The sequence below is a fragment of the Wolffia australiana genome, chromosome 19, assembly GCF_029677425.1.
Source record: "Wolffia australiana isolate 7733 chromosome 19, ASM2967742v1".
Classification (NCBI taxonomy): domain Eukaryota; kingdom Viridiplantae; phylum Streptophyta; class Magnoliopsida; order Alismatales; family Araceae; genus Wolffia; species Wolffia australiana.
Window position 1 is genome coordinate 3,579,943 of NC_135853.1, and position 19,834 is coordinate 3,599,776.

Sequence of the window (19,834 nt, forward strand, 5' to 3'; positions counted from 1 at the left end):
TGCATAAGGTAATAAAAATATGTTTCTATCTATGAAAACGCTGTACTTTCAATAATTTGGTCGATAAGAACTTACTCTTAATCTAATGTTTACTACCCTTAGAAACTAAACTTGATCTACATGCATAAGGTAATAAAAATATGTTTCTATCTATGAAAACGCTGTACTTTCAATAATTTGGTCGATAAGAACTTACTCTTAATCTAATGTTTACTACCCTTAGAAACTAAACTTGATCTACATGCATAAGGTAATAAAAATACGTTTCTATCTATGAAAACGCTGTACTTTCTATAATTTGGTCGATAAGAACTTACTTTTTCTCTTAATCTAATGTTTACTACCTTTAGAAACTAAACTTGATCTACATGTATAAGGTAATAAAAATACATTTCTATCTTTGGAAACGCTGTACTTTCTATAATTTGGTCGATAAGAACTTACTTTTTCTCTTAATCTAATGTTTACTACCTTTAGAAACTAAACTTGATCTACGTGTATAAGGTAATAAAAATACGTTTATATATATGAAAACGCTGTACTTTCTATAATTTGGTCGATAAGAACTTACTCGTAATCTAATGTTTACCACCTTTAGAAACTAAATTTCATTTTTTTTTGAAAAATTAGTAGACGATGAATAGAGGTAAACCCTATTTCTTGAAGCCCGCAAGAGGCAGCGGCTACAGTGGGAAGGGCTGTACGGAGGGTACTCTTAAGTCATTGCCATTAAGAACTGTAGTCTGTAGGTTCCGCGCAGAGCTAGAGAGAGAAAGTAGGATATGAACAGTGAAGAGAGGGACATGACAAGTCATTAGAAAGGTCTTCTTTTTCTACAGACCCATGCGTCCCACTCATCCTCCACTAAACTCCTGTGCCCTGTGCACGTTGATGATTGATCAAGTGACTGCTTCTTCTGTGGTTTTGATTCCCACGCCCTTAAATTCTCACAGAGCACATAAACAAGAGTACATATAAATACATAGAAGAGGGGCGTTCAAGTCCTGTGTACCGCCCAAAGTCCATGCGAAACGTACAGTAGGCGGTTGAAACTGAGGTTCCTAAATCTTTGCCGTTAATAACATTAAAATATTGATAACACCCTTCAAGGTAAATCTCTCTTGGAAGCCCTCTGGCAAGACTTCTGGGCAATAAACCTGGATCCGAGGAGGAAAAAAACCCAGTTTATATAACACAAAACGAGTTCATTTCTGCACTCCATTGCAGGAGTCACATGTTCCGTACTTAAAGGTCCTGTAGCGGTGAGGAAACCTAGTTAGCGTTGTCAATGGCTAGTTTTCTTGTTCAAGCGAAGGGCAGGCGAGCCTTCTTGTTTTTAGTTACGGTCTGACTATTCAATTCTGCACTTCAAATTTCCGAATGACAAGTAAATTAATTCGTTGTATTTTAAGTACTCTCCTAAATTTCTCGGTTTTTGAGAATTTCTATTATGTCAAATGAAATTTCCAAGTTATGGTCCACTATGTGTGTATTTAAATAAATTAATTAATTTGAATATTTCAGCGTTTTAGGTTTTAAATGAACGAAAATTGTACGCTCGATTAACTTTCTTCATGATAGTGAATTTGTGATCCCGGAGCTCGTTCAAATTTATGACACATGCCTCGTTGGGGGAAACGTCATTAGGAAATAACGAATCATTCAGTTGTGTTTAAGTACATGATAATAGTATATAGTAGTGTCACTTTGCGAGCACATAAGTGTACTATCACAAAGTTAAAGAGCAACAATGCCATAACTCTGGCATATTGGATGGAAAATCACTAATGGTCAGTGTAACCTAACGGTGTAAGTCGGGTATTTTTTACTCCGTGTAATCAAGCTTACAAATGTTAGGATGACTTCTCCCCCTCCTAGTCCAGCCCCAAAAGTTTTCAAAGATAAACTCCAATTTTGGAAGGGTTACAGTATGGAATCGACTACCAGGAAGCATTTTCTCCCATTTCCAAGTTTAAAACAATGGGGAAACTTAAGGGTGTACCAGCTAATCTAGAGTAGAAGTTACATCAGTTTTTTGTCAAGAAAGCTTTAAACAAGTTGATCTGGAAGAAAATATAATATTTGTGTATAATCATTCCTCACGATTACGAATTTTCTTGAAATTTTACTTAGGTGTGTAAATGAAGAAGATATGGTATGGCATGAATTAGTACCCAATATACTGCTTTTGGATATTGACAGGTCATGGAGGAAGGTATATATTCTTAAAATAGTGAAGATCGTGCCCTTTTCATTATGCATGGTGTGAAAGGTTGTGTAATGAGCCTGGTTTTCATGTGGATGACAATCGTTCAAACTGGCGAAAAATCAGCATTCCAATTTAACATTAAGTCTCTCATCACTTTGATCTACTTTCTAAGAATTAACAAGATGTCTTATTTTCTCAGAGAATACATACTTGATTTGTTATGGAAGACAAAGAGACCTGGAAATAAGCCATTTAATAATCCAGTCATCAAAATCGTAAATATGAGAAAATAAGACACCTGATGCAGAAAAGGTAACTTCTTTTCTCTGAGAAATCATCCTTGATTTGTTCTAGGAGACGAGGAGAATTGGAAGTAAGCCATTTAATAGTCTAATAAAAAAATTTGTAAAGCTTATTTGTATATATCAGTCTCTAACTGATTAATCTAATGTAGTCAGAAACTTGAGGAAATTAATGAGAGAGATCAGAGAAAGTCATCTTCATGAAGCATAAATGATTCTATCTTATCTCAGTATTACTATTGTTCAAGTCAACTTGTTTACCCATGATGATGGCATCACAATTGAGGTCTATACTCTTAAATATTGAAATGGATCAACTGTATACATATGTTCAACAACTTGTTTACCCATGATGACGGCGTCACAATTGAGGTTTATACTCTTGAATATTAAAAATATATTATGAGAAATTTCAATGTATAATTAGATTTTAGGTCATTGGCATATATTATATTATAATCAAGGGACTTTGACAAAATAAAATTTGGAATACTAAAGTTTTATTCCAATAGGTGGAATACTAAAGCATAAATAATTTGATAAATGACAACCATTCATAAATTAACTTATCTCATAATCTATGTAGCATGACAGATTATAGAGGTTGATTTTCATGTAATCAAGGAAAATACAGGTGAGAGAGTCACCAATATGGTGTTTGTAGTGGATAAAGATAATATTGTTGAAATATTTACCAAGGGATAATAGGTGCCACACTTTAAGTAGATAATTGCCAACGTAGGCATGATTAACGTTCAAGCTCATTTCTGAGCAACAATCAAGTAAAATGATCATTTTTTTGTTAGAACTGCTTAAAAAATGATCATTTTTTAAGTAGATAACTGCTCATGTCTTAAAGGTTCTTGAAGACTTTTATTCACTTTCTCCTTCTCAAGAGGTGGATTACGACATTACAGTCTAAAGTTTCTGGTGGAACAAAATATGTGCATCCTCAATATGATCATTGGCTGGTAAATTTACTATTTGTTTTTTTTCATGATTGGCATTGAAAAGATAATTGTACCATAAAAGAAAATAATAAAATCATAGAAAAATCGTTTGAGGAATTACGTCAAAATGATGATCAAATCACCTTGAACATAAATAATTGTGCTATTATTTTGTTCCTTGAATGAGTCCTCACAAGTCACATGGTCATTTCTACATCAAACATTTTCGGGTTGTCTTCTGTAAATGCCTCCATTACAATGGGATGAAATTCTTGTTATTATGGTCACACCAAGAGGGAAGGGCACCCATAGAGAGCAGATAAAAAGGTGAGGTAAGTTCTTTCTTCGTGTGCAGGTAGCTTTTTTCGATGAGACATGCAATAAAATTTATAGTTCATCTCAATTACTTGATAAAAAGTATCACAAAATTTATATCCCCGGGGTGGCACACGCTGACCCGCTCTCACCGCGCTAGCAGCTGGAGCAGTCCGCCAGCCCACCCTGGAAATGGATTGGCCAGAGCTAGGGTCCAATGGCTGGAAGAGAGCCGCATGTTGCGTGTCATCAGGCGCACCCCCGGCGTCCCTCGAAATTTGGAGGACCGAGTGCCACTCCCACCCCGCCATACTCAATTGCATCAGGTCTCTGAGGTGAACAACCTTTGACCAATGGCAGAATGTAGGCAATGGAAGTTGCCAAAATGTATCCATAACCTCGGGATAAGGATTGGCTCAAAAGACTGAGTCTGGGGGTCCCAGTCCCGAACCCGTCGGCTTGCCGCCAAAATTTCAGAAACATGCATAAATGGTCCATAGAACACATTGCAAAAAAATCACCCAAAACAAATCACTAGTCTGAGAGATAAACAGAGCACCACTCCACCGATGCTCGCCGCTGCACGAGCCCAACAAAGGCAGGGGGTGCAACGGTGATCTCCCAATTGGCTGAACAAAATTCATGAAATTTTGACAGCTGCTTCCTGGCATTAAAAGAGACCTTTGTACAAAATTTCCGGTAAAACAAAGTCCTATAGCTTTAGGAAAATAATTTAGAAGGTTTTTTTTCATTGGGACCTCCCCATCCGGTGTCCGGCGGGCCAAAATTTAGTATACATGTCTATAATACCTAATTGGAGTGGCACACAAAATTTTAGCTTAAAGGGAGGATCACAGCTGGGGAAAACGCAAAAAAAGTTGTAATAACCTCCCTCCGCAACCAAAAATAGTGTTTGCTCTCGAGCACAAGTGGGCGCTGCACGATTGTAGGCGCAGGTGAGCACTGCGTGGGGGGGGGGGGGACCTGCACACATGCTAGCACTCTAGGGGGATGTGTGTGGCTGAAAGTGGGATTGCACAGGGGTGTGCACGGTGCTGTGCATGAGCTGCACAATAACCTCCCCACAAGTCTCAAGACGGCACGGATGCACTCACATTGGACGAGAGCTTGGAGCACACCGCCGCGCGCGTGAGCTTGCGTCGTTGATTGTCGAGCCAAAGGCACAAAAGGCATAGGTGCACAGGCAACACGCTACATGCACAGGCTACGGGCACAAGACCTAGGCCCAGGAATAGATGTGTCGCAGCGTGATGCACATGAGTGTGTGTGCGTGCATGGTTAGGGGCTTCGTCGAGCCACACTCGAGTTACCCTCAATCCACCCTTTGAATTGTTAGGGCACACATCTGTGGTGCCGCCAGCGCCCACCAGTGGCACACACAGGGGTGAGGGGCCGGGGCGTCGATATACTATACTCAACTAACCTAAAACTAGATCTCCCCCCCCCCCTTGCATGGGATGGACCTAATATTGGGACTTGATCAACCGCTGTTTTTTTTTCCAGTTGGAGCTCTGTTGTTCAACGGCAGATGGCCGCCAAATTTTCAGAAATGTGCAGAAATTACCCATAGAATCCAATAAAAAAATTACCCATAAAAAATCACAAGCCAGAGAGATCGCCGAAGCAACCCTCTTCGTTGTCATGTGGTAATGCACGAGCCTCATAGAGGATGGGGGTGCAACGGCAATCTCCGAATTAGCTGAAAAAAATTGGCTGATTTTTTCACAGCAGCTTCCTGGCATTGAGAGATACCAGTATACAAATTTTCACGTCAAATGGAGGCCTACAATGCTGGGAAAATTGTTTCCAAGTTTCCAGGAACCTCCTTCTAGTAATTTTTATTTTAGAATCTGTATCTTCACCGTCCTATGTCTGTTGGGCACCAATTTTTTTAATATTTAGTTACAACCCATTGGAGGTACATGCCAAATTTCGAGCCAAAAGGATACCTAAAACATAGGTAACCAAGAATTGAAATTTGATTTCTCACCTCTATTCCACTCTTTTGAGCACCAAACTTGGATACGATATTTATAATTAGCAATTGGATAAGAATAAAAATTTTCAGCTCAAATGGAGCCTTGCATATGAAACAAATAAAGAAAAAAATTGTAATATCCTCCCTCCGCCGGCTAAAATGCCCAGGCCGCTACGCGGCCACTATGCGGGCACGGAAATTGTGCGGGTGTTCTACATGCGCAAGCGCATGCGTGTGCGCACGGGCATGGGCGCTGTGCGAGCGCTATGAGCGCTTGGCTACCACAAGCCAACTATCCCTGTTGTAACTTTTCTGACACCTCTAGCTTCAAATTCTGAAAGTCTAAAGAATCAATAGGTCACACTTTCACAGTTTGTATTCGTACTAGAAATCAGAATCAAAGGAGCTTTTACCCTTTTGTGCCACATGAGATTTCTGTTCTCGCTAAACTCATCTAAGGACACCTGTGTTATCTATTAACAGATGTGTCACGCCAACCCAATGTCCCACCTGATAATGTCTTCTGCCTGGATCGCCCCGCTAGAGTGGGGCATTGGCTCCAAAAAGAGGGGCGACGCCCCGCCTCCATCTCATGGAATAAGTAAAATAACATTGGGAGTAGTGGTATTTCATGCGTCATGTCGAAGAGTGTCTCCCACTTCTCCTAAACCTCTCCAGCCATTTCATAGAGTCATACTAGAGTCAAGCATAAGACGGTCTTCTTTCCCCTCTAGTTTGACCAATCGTGTTCCCTTCGCTGTGATTTTGCCAGATAGTAGACAGGGAAAGTGGGAATCTCGTTAATCCATTCATGCACATCACTAATTAGATGGTGTTGCATTTGACTACCTTGAGAGATTCATAGTTACTCTCATCGTTTAACTGTGTTTGGTCGAGTCTCTTCACTTTGACATTCCAAGCATTGGGCAGAAATCACATAGCGTGCGCATTTGTAGGGACCCTTGCCATGCTTTGTTTTACTTAAACAATCAGATTCCCTTTGTCTGTACCAGTTCTGAGCCAACTGTTTGTCTCGTACTTGCACATGCCTTCAGGCATGGGCGGGGCGGCCAGGGAGGGCCCCCGCTCCATCCCACGCTGTAATTTGGGGTTGCCAGACTAATTCAATGTGTCCCTTAATGTTGGGAATCATGTATTTGATCATCATGATCTAAACTTACATTTCTATAACATCAAATTGAAGATTGAGCTAAATACCAAAAACAAAGATAGAATTGGAAACATCACCTTTGAAAGGATTGACTCTATCATTTCTTGGTTCCTTGAATAATCATATTCAATAAGTCCAAGCTCTAGATATATCAACACTATCTTTAGGCCAATGGGTTTCCTCTTCATTTCTTTGACTAGTATTGGTGGAAATCTGATTTTCTCTCCATTTAGCCTCATCATAAGAAACACTTGGAAAGAGCTAGAGATGGGAGGGTACTAAAAATGACTTTATTGAATAACAAACAAAGTTTTCCTCTTTTATTTATTTATAGCCCCTAAGAAAATTTTACAGAAAATCCCCAAATATATTATTGATGGAAATATATGTGGTGGCAACAATCACACATTCCATATCATGTGCATATTCATTAATACAATGTGTTGATTATAGTGCGCGTGTAATGTTTATAATGAAGTCCACAAATACATGATCGGAGTTAGTAAATTATGATGAGATTTTAATATGGAGATCACTAATATGAAGTACATTGAATGGAAATTATGATGAGATTCAAAGGATACATGTGAAGGACATTGAAGCATCCGGATACAATAACTATATCTAGCCTCACTCATATGACCACTATAGTTAGTCTCGTATCCATTAGGGTGGATACACTAATGATAGATAGTGAGTGCTCTTTAGTGGAAAGAGTTCACTAATTAATCCATACGAATACCTAAATGATTCATGCCACAATTGTGTAAGTGGTCGTTAGACGTCATGTGTATGGACTCTCGCTGTCTATAAAGCAGTGTAGTTCATTTGACAAATTCCCACCTTTTTATCTATCCCTCAGATGTTTGGATTTTTACAACTATCTACACATGCAAAAAAAAATTTATATCCCTACTCGGATCAAGATATAACTTTCACCAAAATTTTATTATGATCTCTTTTTTCTAATAACATTTAAGGTAAAGCACGATATCTTTGAATAATTAAAGTTTAACTTTCATTTTTTATTTTTTGAATTTTCATATTTATTTTATGAGTAAATCTAATTTAATGAAAATAAAACAAGTAAAAATTATTTCAAACTATTTGTAGTAAGATCAGATATTATTAATCCTATTTAACATAATTTAATCAAAATTTATTGAAAAATTTTGGAAATTTTGATAAGAAATTGTAATTTAAAATACTAAATAAAATACCTTATCAGACTCTTTTAGAGCGCTGGGTGATGGTTTTTTTTTATTGGCAAAAAACACGGTGCCAGGTATAGCCAACCCGAGGGTTGTGCCCATATGCTGATCCAGCCGTGCCCTGGACACCACCCAGGAGGTTTTTATTTATAAGATGTAGTGTTTTTCAATGTTTATAGGCGTGGAACGAGTATATATAACCCAATTACACTCGGATCCCACTCGTCCATGCCCATATTTAGGGAAAAGAAAAGATACATGAGTGATACATCGCAGCTGCGCGAGGAAGTGTGTGCGCCTCCGTCCCTCCGGAGCTGCTCCGCGATGTCGATGTAGTAGCTGGTGACGCTCTATTCGGGGTGTGTCTTCTCCGTCGTCAAGTGTGCTCGAGGTAGTGCCCGGTGACGCTCTAGTCAAGGCGATCGTTGTCCACGCCTCAAATGCCAGCACTCCACGCAATCCTCCAATCTCGCGGGCTTGGCTTCGCGAGCAGGTGGCGTGTGCGGAGGGAGGGCATGCCAAGACGATCGAGCCGATGGCATCCTCGGGTCGTGGTCGGGAGCACCTGCCAAGAATGGAAAAGAGAGGAGGGGGTGCGGACATGTACCGCGTGGTTGGCAAGGGCATCGGCTGTCTGGTTGCCCTCTCGCAGCTGGTGACGATAGCACGCTATGCGCGAGCGGCACCGCACGATGTCTTTCCACACGCGATGTAGTCGCCACTGAGAGCATGTGCCTGAACGAAGCATATCAACCAATATTTGTGAGTCTGATTTCACTACGATATTGTGAAGGTTTCGTTCCTCACAGAGGAGTAGACCGTCACGTATCGCCATGGCCTCAGCTACTTTGTTAGTTTGTATGCCATAAAAAGAAGAAAAGGCAAAAAGTAAACTCCCTGTGTGGTCTCTGAGGATACCTCCTCCCCCTGCTGGCCCCGAATTCCCTTTCGTCGCCCCATCCACATTTAGTTTGAGATAGCCTATTGGTGGCGGGAGCCAATAAACAACTCGATACTGGATGCTTGTGGCAGCGGGGGTCACCGGGATGCCAATAGAGCGGAGGAGGGCGCACGCGAGTGCTGATCGGCCGACTCGATAGGGGAGTAGAGGATGGATGCGCCGAAGCCACAGCTGAACTCGACGCATGATGTCCATTGCGCGCATGGGTGTACCTACAAAACGAGAAGAATTTCGCCCCTTCCAAATCTCCCATAGAAGATAAGCTATGGTGATGGGGAGGATGGGGCTCCGGGCGGAGCGAGTTGGCGAGATGATAAATTTGCCAAAACACTCAGCCGGGGTAAGGGGGCGAAGATAGTCGGTGATGAGGCACCAGCAGTCCACTGCTGTCTCGCTGTGGAAGAAGAGGTGGTCGATCGTCTCCGTGTGCGGGAGATTGGGACAACAATGGCAGAGGGAACTAAGAGAATAGCAGATCCGAGTCACTCGATTGTCAGTCGGGAGGCCTCGGTGTATGAGTCTCCAAAGGAAGAAGGAGACTCGCGTATGGATTGCCTGATGCGCTGGGTGATGGTTGATCTTGATGGATGTGAGTGGACTGAAACATATGAAAGATGTACTGGTGATTACGTAACAGATGATGGTAGAATGGGCTCATGAGCATCTGAGCGGGGGCAATGAGGACAGAGGTGGGTATGTGTCAACAAGTTGTGGAGTTGGATTTGACATGCATGATGGTGAAAATCTAGGATATTGGTGATGATACCATAGGTAGAAGGATGAAGATGTGAGCCAAAAAAGATGGGGATCACACTAACCTTGTAGTCTTGTGTCCAACAGGTTGAGTGTTTCTTTCTCTAAATGATTCTTAATTTGAACATCATTCCTTCACTCTTTCACTCTTGGAAAGCAAGAATGGACCCAAACAAGATTTTCAAGGAGTAAGTCACTCCACTAATTGTAATTAGGAAAAAAATTCAAGGGTGCATTTTTTCCAAGGATGGGGGATCTATTTATAGATCTCAAAGTGTGAATATGGACTTACCAAATTCGGGCACAGTTCCTTCGAGATTGTTAGATGCCATTGTTTGAATTTGAGAAAATTTGACCCATCTGATGTTGTCTCTCCTCCAATTTCTGTAGAGGATCGCCATCATGGAACATAATTATAGGTCTGAAACATTCGTTTTAATTTTTTTAAAAATTAAATTTTGTATTGTCTGACTCTTTAAATTCTTTTTTTTATGAATTCAATGTCATAAAATTCCCTAAAATATCAAAAAATCCAAAAAAATCATAATATGATTCTAAAAATATAATAAACTCCAAAATATTTTAATTAATATTTTATGACTTTTAAAATTATTTTATTCATGAAATTAATATCATAAAAGTATGTTAAAATAACACAAAGTCAAGAAATAATAATAATTTATTTTAAAGTACTATAAATCATGTCAAGTTTTTATAAAATGCATTTATGTTCATTTCTGTGAAAATAAGTACATAAAATACATTAAAATAATAATAATATCATGTTATTTATGATTATTAATTTTGAAACACAAAAATATATTTACAAGGTATCTTTGGTGTCTTAGGTCTAAGGTCCAGTAACCAAACCATAACATGAATGCACTTGCTTTAAGTTAGGTATAGTACTATTCAGAGATTCATTTAGATCATTATTTGAACTACTTTCCCAAAGAGTACTCTCCATATATCCTTAGTGTCTCTACACTGATGATGATACACTCAACATTACTTATCATATGAGATAGACTATGTAATGTTATTTTTGAATATTTTGATGTCCCTCTCCAGTATCCTAAGAATACTAGTATTCAGAATATTTAGGTGTAGTGATCACTATATTATCATCTGTTCATAAGTATTGTAGTCCTTGGATGTATTCACGGACTTCAATTGTAAGCATTGGCCATGAATTATAATGAATATATCATATCATTCAATATTGAACAAGATGTGAACCAAGTAGTTGGCTTGGAATTCACATATAATTCCCCCACTTAATGTAGGCATGATGAGTTGATTCAACTCCTAAACTAGTCAAGATTCCATGTTTTAAACTATTCTCCAAAGCTTAATAAGACACTCATCTTATAATTTTATTCTTTGAAGCCCAACTAGGGTGTACGATGCCTTCCTTTGAATCTTAAGTCACTTGTATGAGTCCACTATGCTTCAAACTGTCACTTTGATATGGATTTTATTTTTGAAGCTTTATGTCCTCGTCCTCATTACCGTCACTAGATTTCCTTGAAATAGCCTTACATTGACCTCAATGCTCCTTCTAAAACACTATTGATAAAAATTATGCCATATTGACTATTCCAATACATCTCATTGACTCCTAAAAATCATCACAAACTAATTTTAACAATATAATTTAGATTCATTATTGTAGAATAAAATAGTTAATCCAATTGTCTGATAAAAGAGCCAAAGGCTCAATAGATATGAATATCTTGGATAAATAACTTCATATAAAAATATTTCTGGTCGAAAATTTCTATCTACATAAAACTTTTTATATGCTTTAGATCAAATCAAGAATAGATGTACGATGATATTAGAAAATACATATTGAGGTTAGTAAGCAGATATTTACTCAAATATTCAAATATAATATCCTAGAGAAGAAGTTGTGGAGTCAATTAAATCAGCTAGAATACATAATTCATACTATATAGTAATGATCATATTCAAAATTTTAATTAGCGTTCGCCCGTCCCGATACCGGTACCAGATGACGGTATCGGGATGGATGCTGTATCGAATACCGGAAAGGCAATTTCCGGTATCCGCTCATTCCGATATCCAGATATCGGATATCGGTATCGGATATCAACTGCTACAGTGCCGATATCCGATATCGATATCCGTCTCAATGTCGAGATCCGTCTCCGTCTTAGGGGGAAGGATGACGATATCGGATATCGGGCGTGGATATCAGTTTTCGATATCCAACACCGATATTTTTATAAAAATATATTTCATTTATTATAAATGAGTGAGATAGATAGTTTATCGATATCGGTACCAATATCTGGATATCGGTTTTCGATATCCGGATATCGAAAACCGACATCCGGCATCCGGTATCCGTCTCCGACATCCGGCATCCGGTATCCGTCTCCGACATCCGGATATCGAAAACCGATATCCGGCATCCAATATCCGCCTCGTCCCTCCACCTTCGGTATCCGATACCGATATCCGTCTAACCCCTTATAGACGGATATCAACCGATATCCGATATCCGATATCCGGCACCGTCCCATTTTTTCCCGGATATCGGATATCGGTTGTCCGATACCGGATGACGGACGGATATCGGTTGGGCGAACACTAATTTTAATACACAATTTTTATTTATGAGAGAATTGGACTGAACTAAGAAAAGAAGGTATCATATTTAATTTTAGCTCATGATTACTATGTTTTTTAAACAGAGTATGAAACTTAAACTGTCATCAATGGGTAACATAGATCCATTAATGCAGGTTAATCTAATATAAAATGGTTGATGAGTGTTTAAAAACCAAGATTCCTACTCAAACTGTTTTCTGAATGTTCCATTTTTACCAACAATAAATTTCAACCTAAAGGTCAGATTTGAGTATTCATTTATGGTCTATTGAACTGTATTTGAGTGTAGAGTATTGTTTATCAAGAACATAGATCATGGTATTGTACCGCTCAATTGGAAATATAAAAGGACAACAAAGACATTTCTGATTTAACCCAAAATGTAGCATCAAATGCTACATATTTTATGGTTATTTTGGCATTATTTTACATACATTCTATTCATTTTGATATTAATTTGTATTTCATGCATTACATGGGCCATTTGGTTCAACCAAAAGAATTTAATGTAATTATTACATTATTTACATGCCCATTAATTATAATTGAAGATATGTTAAAAATATTAATTTTAATGGGTTTAATTATTCCCTCAGTTATGCTTTTATATTTTTTAGTGCTGAAGTCAAATTTAGAGAAAGAATATTCATTTAAAAAGGTAGGAGAATGAAAAGGAAGAAAACATAAAAAATTGTGTTTTTGGTTAAGAAACAGTAGCAGAGACACTCAGGTGAAACAATTTCTTTTTATTTATGTCTTCGCAAGCTTCTGATTCATCAACATACACTTGGGAGGGTGATGAGGCCACGTGGGTGGTGAATCAGAGCATGAGTTGCTGATGAGGGTGGCTGATGTGTTTAATGATGGGGCTGTTGACATGGCTCAAGGGTACACTAAAGATTAAATGGGACCAGGGTTGTGATTTAATTACAGTGATTAACCGTTTTAAAGGGCAATCCAATGGCCAAGGGCAAATGCATACATATGTGCCCCCGGCCATCGTCCTCCAACCATATGGCAGTTTCCAGCCGAGGGGACCTCCATAGACAATCTGACAGATTAAGAGGACCATAATAGCCAGTCCATGCCATCTTTGGCCGTGGGGGGTCCTTCCAGGCCTTAAAAATGGATCTTCAATTCCCAATTTTATGATTTTATGATCAAAATCTGTAGCTTTGGTGGGAGACCAATTTAGAGCCCATACATGCAAAGCAGGGGCCATGACACCTCCATGAAGGCTTGGCTCCAATATTTCACTTGAATTTCTCCCATTTTCCTTATGAATCTTATTTCATAAAATACTGACAATCATCTATTTAACGTATAAACTATACAAACCACATTATTATATTACAATGCAATATTGTCTAACCATATATTAATATATACATAATTTTTTCTTAATTTCTCCTGATCTTCTTCACTATCTTCTATTATTCACTCTCTAACTAAATTCTCACAATTCCTCTAGAAAATTAAAAATAAATACCCCTTTTTGACTAATTCCCTACATAATCATCCTTATTCCACTACTATTATATCTATCCTACCCTACATACAACCTAAGTATCACTTAAAATAAATAATAATACATAAAAAAAATTATACTATGAATAATATCTTACTAATATAATATCTACCTTATTACTCCTACATCTTAATTAAAATATAAAAAACTCTTCCACTAGATATATTAATATCTTCCTCATTATAATAATTGAAGTAAATATCAGCCTCACTTACTTTCTTTCACTAATATCTATAAGCATATTAATTCTAAAAAATACATAATCAATAATTTCTCTTATAACTGTAATAAATATTTTTCCCTTAAAAAAATTCTTAGTATCTATTTTTACTTACTACTTTTTTTTACCTTATCACTATTATATCATTATTCATACTTAACTTCTTATATTATCATATTACAAACGTAATTCATCTAATAAGTCACTTCATCATATTATTTTCCATAACACTAACTCAAGTATTAGATACAACTCTAAAAGCCAGTCCCCACGGACACAACCTCACTCCTACTTGACATATGTGATTGAGTTTCTATAATTAAAAATTTTATGAAAATTGATTTTCAGCTACACAAAATCTAACTCCTGAATTGTTCTTGGTAAATTTCTTCACTATATTCAGAGTTGTGAGTTTTATAGTCATGAACATGTTTTAGTCACCGATAATAACACCATGAATCTTCTTTTGAAATATAAACATTACAAATCCTAAACCTAGATTCAGAAATCAATTATCACAAAAATTACAAAACCGAATCTGAAACAAGATGACCCATCCAAAAAGTAAGAAAAAACTCTAAATAAAATTCAATAAATCCAGATTTAAAGGCAATTTCTTTTAATCCCCAAAAAAATCAAACCAATCGGTTTTTAATCAAACAAAAAGCCTGAAAGATCAAAATTTATGTATGTATCTGGTGTGCCCTGATGACACACAATATTAATAGTTTAATATTATGATATTTCCATATTTATTCATCTTAAATTGGTTATATATGCTTGTTATCAAACCTAAAATAATCAAGTCTATTTTAAAATTATTTTTTAAATTTTTTTTCAAATTGTAACTAATTTTAAGGAATCTTATGACTACGTATACTGAAATAAAATAATTGTATGAATCAGAATAAGATTTTTCATGAATTTTTAGACATTAAATTAATAAAGATACAAATTTCTAAATTAATATATATGTTAATTTATATTTTTGACTTATATTAATTTTATATGAATTTAAAGATATTTTCTGGGTTTTTAGTTTCGTCATGTCACATGTTGCCATTCGATTTATCAAAAGACGACCAGATGACAATTACCATTGATGATTGGCGACCTCCAATCATTAAAAATGGTTAATTATTGGTGCCGACGAATCATTAAAGGCAAAAATGTTATGGCATTGCGATTACAGATGCCATTATGACATTTATTACGAACAGTTTCTCTCTCTTCATTTCTTATTCTAATGATGACACGGCGGAATAAAAAAAAGCTCTTTTGTAATAATTGCAACATGGAGACTGAGGCTTGAGAATTTCAAATTATCATTTTTTAATCCCTTGATTGGTCGACAATAGCGACGCCGTCTGACGTGTCACGATACATGTGGCACACATATGTCCCCCCCCTTAATTACGTTTTAAAAAGGAGTGTGCTTATCTGGCACATGCTGACGCATAGGATTTCATTGCTAAATATGTATAATGATATTATTCTATTAATAAAACTTTGTCTTTTTTAGGATGTGACATATGGCTCGATGAGAGCCGTTGATTGATGATGACGTGGGGAAATCAGAGTCAATAATTACATTTAATTCTCTAATAAGACAAAACCCTACAAAATGATATCAAAAAGTTGACGACGACGAGGAGAGAGAAAAATTTAGAATAAATTGATGGCTAGGAACTGTCCAACTTCAGGGTTGATATTTGAGAATCCAATATTAAACCTTTACTTAAATATTTATTCTGTTAATTTTTCCTTATTACTAGTCTTATCTTATCATCACCTCTTTGTCTTCCTCCATCCCACTTTCTCTTTGCTACTCGCTTTGTTTACAATCCACTATTTACCCCTCATGTAATACTTATCTTAGTCTTATTAAATATTTATTATTCTTCATCCTATCGCTACCTCTTAAGCTATACAGATCCTTTCTCATTCTCTTAAAATATATTATCAAGAGAGTTATTGCCCTAAGATCCGTTCCCTGTGGAGACAACCCTTATTCAAATGAGTATTGGTTTATAAATATTATTGACTAAACTTAAATCCAATAAAAATGTAATTTTGCACTTATTTTGAGTTTTTCATGCCCTTTTTGGTGTTAAAAGTTTTTTTATCATGGACAAACCAATCATAAAATGCATTCTTAACAAAACAATAATCAAGAAGTACCAGCATTGCTTCTTGGATCCTTCTTATTCTTTATCAAGAACCAATCAATTAATCAACCTTTTTAGTAAGATGTAGCTGTCCTATTGCATCCCACATGTTCATTTAATAAAAGATAAATAACATGCTTGATGGATATTTCATGATCATCAAGCCAATCACACTTCCATGTCATGTTTAAGTTAGTGTAAATAATTTTTTTTCCATTATTATTCTCGTGTGATTTATATAATGATGTCCATGAATTCATGAAATGACTTGCTGAATTATGATGATATCATAATAAAATGGTATTTAAATAGTAATCTAAAAATTTATATTTGAATAATACTCGAGGTGGAAATTGAACTATATGGAAATAATTTTACTATATGAGAAAATCATATAATATGGTGGATCAACTGGAAATTATTGTGGAGACACTAAGGACAAATGGTGAATATTATTTACATAAAGAGCTCACTGAATTGATATGTAGGAATCCCTAAAGGGTATCAAGTGGATGGACATGTATGTTTTGATTCATTTTGTGTAAATGGTTTGTTGATCTGAGACACCATGGACATCAAGTGGATGGACATGTATGTTTTGACTATAACTTAAGAGTCCCTGATCATGAGATAAAATTTAGTCTTAGATTAGATATGGCAAGAAACACAAAGGTCATCGAGTGATAAAGAAGGCATTGTTCACCCACGGTATAATATAATATTAACTTGAGGAAGAATATGCATTAAATTGCTGGCTGGGGTGGTGAAGCCATTGGAGAAGGCATTCTCTAGTGATCTCCGTTACACATCAATACTAATTGAAATCATGGATTAGGGATTAACAGATAGCGATACCCTAAGTCATTTGGGAGTCTCTTGTAGATTAAGGAATATGTGTGCATGATAATTTATCGCAATGAAGGCTTCATGAGAGTTTTCATTTACTACTTTGTATCTTCTTGTAGCCTAGGACCCACGAACTGAAGACTGAATATATTAATTAGGTTAACTAATAAATAATTTTGTACCAATTTTAACTAAGCACCATCTCTTATTGATTTTAATTTTCCTAATCCTACGTGAAATCATGAGAATGTAAAAATCCTAGAGGCACCAATCACTGGACTGACATATAATGTTTTTCATATACTTAATATGTGTTTTATTTTGGTAAATTCATGCTTAATGTGATTTGATTGTATAAAATTGTGCAAAAAAATCAAAGGTAGGAAAAAGCCATAAAATTCATCTAAACATGATATTAATGATTAAAAAATATGATAAGATCCGCACTATATTGGATGATAGCATGGCTGAATTTCATTCGACATTCCTCCATTTTATATTTGACAAGATCTTTTAAAAAAATATACATCCCTTAAATTATATCCTCCAATCTCCAATAAACCTCATGCATGTGACCCTCTAAGCCCATGTACTTGTCTATTTAATGACTCCATAAGCCCATTAACTCTTTAATACCCAAATATTTAATTAATTATATCAAGAAAAATCTCTCTCTCATACACATATATGTTAATCAAGGAATGGTTAAAGCAATTAATTGATTGAGTCACCAATACATGAGGTGTCAAACTACACTACATACGCAAGAAGATACTAGGGTTTATCAACCCTCTCATGAAAACTTTCTGCCATTGGTTCATCCCTCATCGATGTTAAATTCATAGAATGACTCAAGGAACGGTAGATGTGGACATGTCTAGGAAAATAGGTCTACTGAATTCCTTTTAAAAAAAATTGACCAAAAAATGGTAGCTGATTTGCCAATTCATGATACTTCTTCTTAGAGCATGCTAGAATATTTATCAATGCGTTCTGGAAAGAGTTAAATCCAGAGTAAATTATGACTGAAAGCCATCTTTGCACCCCACCCTTATGACTGAAAGCGATCAAGTGTAAACATCTTCCTGCCAAGGACGAATCCTGGGAAAGTAAAGGAGGAATTTATCTTAAATTCTTATATTTCATTGCGGGACAAGATGCCATAATTGGGTGAGAAAAATTATGATGCGGATGCAGTCAATGAAGCAAATGAAGACCCAGACCACTTGGGCACAGAGCATGTAAGACCATTATTTAATGAGGGGTTTATGGCATTTGAAGATCCTGAAGACAGTGAGGAAAGTCGGGAAGAGTGTCATAAGGGGACACGTAGATTGAGACCTCCGAAGAATGTCAACCAATGATCCATCATTGAGTAATCAGACATCTCTCTCTCCTCATACTCTTTCCCCTCTAATATTGACTTTTTCTAGGTGCAAGGGAACTCACGAAGATCAGCATTTTGAGGTTTGAAAATGTTCAGCCTTGACCTAACCCAGTTCTATCTTTGATGTTACAGGCTCATCAGTTTGTCTCTCAATGCCTATGGTATGAAAATGGTTCCATGATGGCAACACCAAGCAGACTTAATAGCCGTGAACAAAAAATCAATTCTTGCAACATTATGGAATTTCAAGAAATTTGATTTGATCTGATCGATAAATTAATTTTTTATATTCCTATCATCCAGGATTATTTCTTGGATCATCAGTTAAAAGTTTGAACAAGATGATTGCACCAAAGAGTATCGCTTTTATTTGTATGCTTCCTTCAGACTCATCTGGGTCATCCTCAATTTTTTCTTCTGAGAATATGTTTGCACTTTTGGGTTTGCTGTGTGGAATCTGTTGATTGGCCTCAATAACAGTTTTCTGCTTAATGGCGTTGTCATCTCTAATGGAGCATCTGTTCAATCTGATCAATGACCGGTCATTGAATGGACTGATCTACCTTTTTGTCCAATCATGATTTGGCCATAGATTTTGATCAAATATTTTGATTTGTAATTGATCAATGACTTAAATCAACTGAATTTAATATGATTGGATAATCAGTCCCTACTAGTCATCCCTATTGATAAAACCTTAAGAACATCATCAAAATATAATATTATCTCATGTTTTTTTGGTTCATAAGAATGATAGCCCCACAAAATGATAGTCCAATCATCTCATTTTAGAACCACTATTTCATTCCATCCATAACCAGATTTCCAACCATGTCACCTACATTTGTATCTTAAATTTTTTATCCCTATAATTTGACATTTTCTCTTACATGTTTCATATGCCTTAATTTTGCTAATTCTTTCATGTGAAACCAGAATCCTTACATGTCTTGCCTTACTTTTTTCACTCTAATAGAGTTATAATTATATATATATATATATATATATTTGTTTTCTTCAGCTTGTATGAAGTCTTGGTGTTGGTTTAGTGTGCCATTTAAATTATTATTTTTTAGGGGTTATATCACGGTGTGGCCCGAACTTTTTCGAAAATTCGAGTTACAGCCCTTACTTTTTTTTTGCCGCGACACAGCCCGAAGTCCCATTTGGTCCG

General features: G+C 36.5%; 1 pseudogene; it reads right to left on the minus strand.

Annotated features, from left to right (window-relative positions):
- Positions 1–5,765: 5,765 nt before the first annotated feature.
- Positions 5,766–6,965, minus strand: LOC144715967 (25S ribosomal RNA; annotated as a pseudogene).
- Between the last annotated feature and the right edge of the window lie 12,869 nt (positions 6,966–19,834).